Source organism: Microcebus murinus, chromosome 13 (genome assembly GCF_040939455.1).
Source record: "Microcebus murinus isolate Inina chromosome 13, M.murinus_Inina_mat1.0, whole genome shotgun sequence".
In the NCBI taxonomy this organism is placed as follows: Eukaryota; Metazoa; Chordata; class Mammalia; order Primates; family Cheirogaleidae; genus Microcebus; species Microcebus murinus.
In genome coordinates, this window is record NC_134116.1 from 82,785,442 (window position 1) to 82,793,831 (window position 8,390).

The 8,390-nt window shown below is 39.9% G+C and overlaps 1 long non-coding RNA gene across 1 annotated transcript; it reads right to left on the bottom strand.

The window, feature by feature from the left end:
• Window positions 1–762: 762 nt before the first annotated feature.
• On the bottom strand, window positions 763–7,960 carry LOC142874988 (uncharacterized). The gene is made up of 3 exons (XR_012922568.1): window positions 7,857–7,960; window positions 3,008–3,637; window positions 763–942 (listed from the first exon to the last, which is right to left on the bottom strand). It is a non-coding gene; the product is annotated as an uncharacterized LOC142874988 (long non-coding RNA).
• Window positions 7,961–8,390: the final 430 nt, after the last annotated feature.

The following is an 8,390-nucleotide window of genomic DNA, read 5'->3' on the forward strand; positions in this document are numbered from 1 at the left end:
AAGACAGGATTTTCATTATATTCATTATATTCTAAAATCTTCACAAAGCAAAATGCAAAGATCTCTCTTCAAATAAAATCCTGCATTAAATAATACAACCCTAAATTACTTATTATTAAAAAGATAAAGGCAAAGGATTTTACAAAGCTTCAGTTTCTTCAGAAGAACATGTTCGTAGGCAAAATAGCACTTAGGTTCTTGTAAAAGTCTTCATTTCAGTGCAGTCTTTGTCTTTAACTCAGCTGTGTGACCTAATCCAGACTTTTTGATCAGTCAGTCTCTTTGTCCTGTTCACTTGAAAGCCATTATTTTCTCCTCCCTTACCTGCGATGTGTCGTTGTGTCTATACCTGGGGCTGTGACAGTGAGGACTGTGTAAGGTGAGAGCCAGTGAGGTGAGGCTGCACTTTCTCTGCACGATCTGGTCACTGGATTCACCCTCAGCCCCAGCAGATCTCTGGCTGTCACTTCTCACAGTGAGCACTGAGATGTAAATTCAAATTATTAATTATTAATGAATCAGTGAGGGACCACTTCTCTTGCACTCTGACCCATCTGTAGGTGACCCCTGTGGATTTTCTTCTCTTCTCTTGCTCCCAGGATGGCAGCGTACCGTTGTCACTCCCAGGATTCCTCCATGGTGGGGATTTCAGATTCATCAAGTAAAAATGCAGGCCACAGAGCTAAGATTATAATTTGAATCACAACAAATGACTTTTATTGGAGAATATGTATGTTATTCCAAATATCATTTATTGATGTATGTTACACCAAATATCATTTATTCTGGCAGTCGAGATAACTTTCCAAAAGTTTTAATACAGATAATTATACGTTACCTATACACACAAATGCATGGCAAACGGGAAGGCATCACTTGACAGCCCAGAAGATCTGCTCTTTTTCAGTATGTGGTGGCCATTTACAGGGTGAGCAGCATAGACTGGGGGAAGAAAAACAGATACCCCATGGTGGACAAGAAGAAAATATTAAAATTATTCTCTGTCACATTTTATAAAATTATGTCATTATCTTTTGGGTAATGACTAACAAAACCTGTCGTCTATTCATGAAATATCTCATAAACATAATCAATATATACTCATTCATATATTAGTAGTGCATGCACATTTACAGGCTGGTATGATTAGAAGTTTCCTTGAAAACATACTGGAACATTCTTCTATCCCAAAGAAATCTGAGTGATTGTGGTGGTTTTCCAATGTTTCCTCTCATGCACTTGAAGTCTTCTAAGCTGTGTAATAAACTGATTCCATAAAGTAATGATGCCTGCATCCAGGACAAATAACATGAAACAATACTTTCACAATGATCTAGTGAAGTTTTATAAAGTGTTATGATTCTGGTGATATCCTGATAAAAGTTTGAAGGGAAGCATCTCACATTGAAACCCTAAATACTGTCTCTGGCATGGGAGGCTGCCTGCACACTGAGGGAAGTGTCGATGAAAGGAGCACTGTGTGATTATTCTCATCTTCAATTTCAGAATATTTGGGAACACAAATACTTTCATTACATATTATGTGACTATTCTAATGCACGTCTATGGATGTCATATAATGGATAAATGTAGTTCTTATTCTGATAATTGAGAGCTGGACTTTAGCAATTCACTCCTAAGATGAAGTGATATCTCTGGATTGGAAACTAAACTGAGAGAGGGTCATTTTGAGGAAATACCATGGAAAGCACTTGTGGTAAGTGAACTAATGCCTCCCCCCGCAAAATACATCCTAAATCTCCAGTACTTGGAAATGTCTTAGATCTTATGGAAAAGAGAAATTAGATTGCAAATGAAATACACCTTGCTAATAATCTTTTCATATAAAAGAGGAAGATTTTCTGAATTATCATGGGGGAGGGGACAGGCATGGAATTTCATAAACATGAAAAAGAGATGAAAATTGAAGGTGTGAAGGTGATGTGCTGTAAGATGCAAATGGGATTTTTACAAATAATAGTGAGTAATCTTATATGCCCATCACTCTTCAAGGTCTAAATATTACATGAAAGAATACGGAAGAATAAAGAAATATTTTGTACAGAGGGAGGCCCAAGTGAAATAGAAGCATACATAGTTGGCACTATATTGAGGCTAAATTGTGGATATGTTGGCAGGATATACATATAATATGTACATGATATATAAATTATATACATACAAACACACATGTGTGTCTTATTTTGTAGCGAAAATATTGCTAAGGATAGATAGTCAATAATTTATATGGGATAATTAGGATTATTAATCTGGGTTACTAAAACCCACCAAAATTTTACATGACTTAGAAACTATAAAAAAATAATAATTAGATGAAGTAAAAATAATGGCAAGGGCTGCATAGAATACTGAACAAAAAAATTGTTGTTATATCTATTAATTTTTTTCCAGATATAAAAATTGTTTACTCAATGCCACTAAAACAACCACTTTGAACCCTGAGAGGCCGAGGCTGGAGGATCGCTCCCGGTCAGGCGTTTGAGACCAGCCTGAACAAGAGGGAGACCTCGTCTCTACTAAAAATAGAAACAAATAAATTGGTCAACTAAAAATATACAGAAAAAATGACCCGGGCATTGTGGCACGTGCCTGTAGTCCCATCTACTCGGGAGGCTGAAGCAAGTGGATCGCTTTAGCCCAGGAATGTGAGGTTGTTGGGAGCTGGGCTGATGTCCTGGCACTCTAGCCCGGACAACAGAGTGAGACCCTGCTCCAAACCCTCCAAAAAAATTATTACTCACTTATGTTACCATTAAAAAATACCTTCTTTTTGCAAGCTGGGATTGGACTCACAGCCAACACCTTCCTCCTCCTCTCCCGCATCCTCACGCTCTTTCTGGATCACAGGCCGAAGCCCCACGACCTGCTCACCGGTAACTTGGCCCTCGTCCACATACTGATGCTGCTAATGACAGTGTTTCTTTCTCCAGGCCTCTTTGAGTCCCTGCGTTTTGAGAATGATGTCAAGTGTAAGGCTCTGTTCTACCTGAGCAGGGTGATGCGGGGCCTCTCCATCAGCACCACCTGCCTCCTGAGCATGCTCCAGGCCGTCACCATCAGCCCCAGCTCCTCCTGGTTGGGCCGGTTCAAACAGAAATCCAGACGCTACGTCATCCATTCCTTACTCTTTTTATGGATTCTCAATTTGTCCTTCAGTAGTAACCTGCTCTTCATTACTGTGGCTGCTTCTAATGTGACCCAGACCCAAGTGCTGAGCTTTGGTAACTACTGCTCACTTTCCTCTGCAAGGTACCTCAGGTGGAGCCTGGTTTTCATGCTGACACAAGTGAGAGACGTGTCCTTTGTAGGCGGCATGCTGCTCTCGAGTGTGTATATGGTGACTCTCTTGTTCAGGCATCAGAGGCGATCCCAGCACCTGCACAACATGTCCCTCTCCCCGAGCATCTCCCCGGAGAAAAGGGCCACCCAGATCATCCTGCTCCTGGTCAGTTTCTTTGTGGTCATGTACTGGGTGGACCTGGTCATCTCCTTCTGCACGATTGTGTTGGTGGCATACAGCCCCGTCGTGCTGGGTGTCCATACGCTGGTGGGGAATGTCTATCCCACAGTGAGTCCTTTGGTGATAATCATTTTTGATAAAAGAATAATCAGTACTCTGCAAAATATGCAACACAAAATTGAGTTTTAACAAAATAATAAAAATAATTCTCTGAAAAATGGGTGCGTCTGCCTTCAGTTAAACTACTCATGTAGCAGAGAACTTGTTATTTGATTTACTTAAAACATGCAAAATTGCAGATTTATTATACCTATATATTTTGAAACAGACGCTGGCAAAGACTTTGTGGTTTCTTTCATTTCCAGCATGATTTAGTGTTCCATGTTTTAGAAGTATGTTAATAATTATTTTGAATCTGTATTCTTCGTATAAGAAAACTTTCTACCTTTTTGAGGTGTATACGTAAGGAACTCCTATTGGTTATAAAATCTATCAGTGTTTTACTTTATTTTCATTTGTTTTTTTACTTGTCAAAATATTTGTTTTTTATTTATTCCTTCATATATTATGGGAATATATGGGAATATATATGCCCCCATATATTATGGGGGTACAAATATTGTTAGGGTTACATATCTTTCCCCTGTGCCCCTTCCCCCACCCTGCTATGCCAGAGCTTCCAGTGTGTCCAGCACCCCCCCCCACCGTGTAAGTACATACCTTCCCCTCCTCCCCCTTCTTTTTCCAGACATTTTGGTTACAATGTATATATTTGCCTCTCCCTTAAAACGGATACAGGTAATCCCTTCCTCCCCACAATGCTCAGCACTTCCTTAAGATGTGGGTCTCCCCCACCCCCAAATCCCTGTTGAAGGCTACCGTTTTTTGAGCAGCATAGTTTTAGTCAGTCAGTACCAATTTGATGGCGAGTAGATGTGTAGCCTATTGTCCACATCTTGTGTCGTCTCCCTTTGTATAACGGGCTTAAGCTTAATCCAGGATAGCATAAACGGTGCTAGCTCACTGTCGTTTCTTAGGATTGAGTAATATTCCATTGTGAGCATATACCACATTTTAGTTATCCACTCATGAATTGACGGGCACTTGGGTAGTTTCCATGACTGTGCAATAGTGAATTGTGCTGCCATAAACATCTGGGTGCAGATGTCTTTATAATAGAGAGACTTATGTTCTTCTGGGCAGATGCCCAACAATGCTATTGCTGGGTCGAATGGTATTTCTATTTCTAGTTGTTTGAGGTATCTCCAAATTCTTTTCCACAAAGGTTGCACAATTTGCAGTCCCACAGGCAGTGTAAGAGTGTTCCTGTCTCTCTGCATCCTCAATAGGATTTGTTGTTTTGGGGTTTCTTGCTACAGGCCATTTTCACTGGGGTAGGGGGTATCTCATTGTGGTTTTGATTTGCATTTCATTAATCATTAGAGATGTTGAACATTGTTTTATATGTTTGCAGGCCATTATTCTGTCTTCTTTAGAGAAGTTTCTGCTCATTTCCATTGCCCATTTCCTGATGGGGTTGTTTGATTTTTTCTTGTTTATTCTTTTAAGTTCTAGGTAGATTGTTGTTATTAGACCTTTATCGGAAGTGTAGAGAGCAAATATTTTCTCCCGCTCTGTGGGTTGTCTACCTGCTCTAATGATTGTTTCTTTGGCAGTGCAGAAACTTTTTAATTTGATCAGATCCCATTTGTTTATTTTTGATGCAGCAGTGATTGCCTTGGGGGTCTTCCTCATGAATTCTTAACCCAGACCAATATCTGATAGGGTTTTCTCAACCTCTTCATGTAGGATTCTTACGATTCATGCCTTAGGTTTAGATCTGTTTTCATCTTGAGTGAATTTTTGTGAGAGGTTGGGATCCTGATTCGCTCTTCAGCATGTTGCTAACCAGTTTTCTCAGCACCATTTATTGAAGAGAGAATCTTTTCCCCATTGTATATTTTTGTCTGCTTTATCAAAGATTAGGTTACTGTATACAGATGGTTTCATCTCTGGAATCTCAGTTCTATTCCAAATATCAATGCCTCTGTTCTTGTGCCAGTACCACGCAGATTTTAGTATTATTGCTTTATAGTACAGTTTGGAGTCAGGAAGACTTATGCCTCCCAATTTGTTCTTTTTACTTAAGATTGCTTTGGCTATATGTGGTTTTTTCTGGTTCCATACAAAGCGAAGAATTATTTTTTCTAGATCTGTTCAGAATGCTGGTGGTATTTTGATGTGGATTGCATTCATTGTATAGATCACCTTAGGTAATATTGACATTTTAACAATATTGATTCTACCAATCCATGAACATGGTAGATTTTTCCATCTGTTTAAATCATCTGCAATTTCTTTTTTTAGTGTTTCTTAGTTCTCCTTGTATAGATCTTTTTATTTCTCGTTAAGTATACTCCTAGGTGTTTAATTTGGGCGGGGGGCTATAGTAAAGGGTATTGCATTTTTTATTTGGGTTTCTGCTTGATGGTTGTTGGCATATATGAATGCTTCCCATTTGTGTGTATTGATTTCATACCCTGAAAGTTTACCGAATTCATTGTTAAAGATAGTCTAGGTAAGTTTCCAGTTACAGGTTGAACAATACATTCTTTCAGCAGTTTTCTTTATTTCTGTTTTCTGTCTCTACACAAGCTGTGCACATTTTGTCTTAACCTTCTGTCTTCTTCTGTCCTGGCTCACAGATTTTTATTCTTTATTCTCTTTTGTGTTATGAAGTTTGACTGTTACTGGAGTACTTATCTCTTTTCAGACAGTGCTTTTATTCTTTTATGGATACATGTCTGGGTTTCAATTTTAGAGGTTAGTTAATCATTTATTTTATTCTTGTAATCATTGTTTTTTGTATTTTAGTGGCACAATTAAATTATTTTTTATTCTCATTCTATTTTGATAGATCCATAATTATATTGGCATTTTTTTAGTTTTATTTGATGATTTACATCCTTCTCCTTATTCTACCTCACTAATCCTTCTATGAGCTCAGTCTAATTAAATTTTTAACCCAAACATTGTACATTGAATGTTTTTATTTTGGTTGTTTAATTTCTGCTTCTTTTGTTTCCAACTATCCTCATTCGGTTTATAATTTCTTAATTTTCCCAAATCGTTCTGATTTTCTATATTTTCTTGTGACAGTACCTCACTGTGTTGCCTAGGCTAGAGTGCCTTGGCATCAGCCTGGCTCACAGCAACCTCAAACTCTTGGGTTCAAGCAATCCTCCTGCCTCAGCCTCCTAAGTAGGTGAAACTAAAGGCATGGGCCTCCATGCCTGGCTAATTTTTCATATATATATAGTTTTTAGTTGTCCATCTATTTTTTTCTCTTTTTTTAGTAGAGACGGTTTCTCATTCTTGCTCAGGCTGGTTTCGAACTCCTGAGCTCAAACAATTTTCCTGCCTCCCAGAGTGCTAGGATTTTAAGACTGAACCACCACCCCGTATCTGTGATCTTTTAAAAGATAAATCATGAGCATTCAAAAAGAATTTATGTTTTTAATGAGTAATTTAAAATCATACTCCATGACTTTTCACTCTTTACCCTATAAGGCGTACAGGTGGTACAGTACTGAATAAAAGAAAATTGAGCCTCGAAATTGGCCATCTGAAGTTGTCTCCCTCATCCTTTTGGTAGTTCACCCTAATCATTCAGTACATCCTCTTCTTCATGTGAAAATGCTTAGATAAATGTTTCCATGATGCAGACTTGAACCTTCTCAAAGTAATTATCAAACTCAAATTACTGATTGTTTTAGAAAGCACATTGTACACACAGGATTGGATAGGGAGGAGATACAGTCTTGGGAACGTCATTAGGATGGATTTGTCTGAACTCAGATCCTCGATGAGCAGCACACAGACAGTGACAACAGCCCTGTAAGGGCGCAGTGTGGTAAGAATAGTGCGGCGTGATACTGTGATAACAACACCCTGTACTGTAATAATAAGTTACAAAATTATTGTTCTGTTGCTTTAATGCAAACAAACAGAATATAAAAACAAACTCATACAAAATTTTAGACGGAAGATCAGAGAAATTTCCAAAAAAGAATACTAAAGGTTGACACTCACCTAGTGTGGCATCAACACTCGGAGAAGAGGAATGTTACACTTGTTTGGATCTTCTGACCGAATCAGCAATGCCCTTTCCATTTCAGTAATGAATCCACGATCCTGCTTAGCAGTGACTGCTGCTTTCCCTGGAGCTCCTTCACACGTTCCCTTATTCCCACTCACTCTTCCTAATTCTTCCAATAGTTGAGCAAGTGAAGCCTAATACTTTGCCAGTGAAGGGTGGAGTCTGGCCTCTCTCCAAGTGCTTGACCATTTCTACTTTTATTTCCGTCACACTCACCTTTCCCTTCGCCGCCGGCTCTCCCGGACGCGCCGCGCACTTCCGCCTGGGAGGCCTGGCTGTGAGGGGGCGGGCTCACAGAGCCGGAAGGACGTCATCACGGACGTGACGCTGTGTGTGAGCCGCTGCCCCAGGGTCGCTGTGGCCAGGCTCCCAGGACAGGAGGACCTGGGGCCCTGCAGTGTCCGGGCTGGAACACGCCCCACTAGGGCTATAAGGGGACGTGCCTGTGTTTGTGGGGAAAACTGGTGAAAAGTGGTTCTCCGGCTGGCTCGGTGCTCACGCCTGTGACCCCAGCACTCTGGAGGCCGAGGCAGGAGGATCACCGGAGCTCGGGAGTTGGAGGCTGGATAGCCTATGACGATACCATTGCTCTCTACCTGGGGTGACACAGGGACTCTGTCAAACAACAAAACAACAACAGTAACAAACCACAAAATAAAACAAACAAAAAAAAAAGTGGCTCTGTGTTTTTCCAAGGAGAAAGACTGCCCTTGCAATTTTTTTATTTGACTTAAAACCTCTTAGAGACTA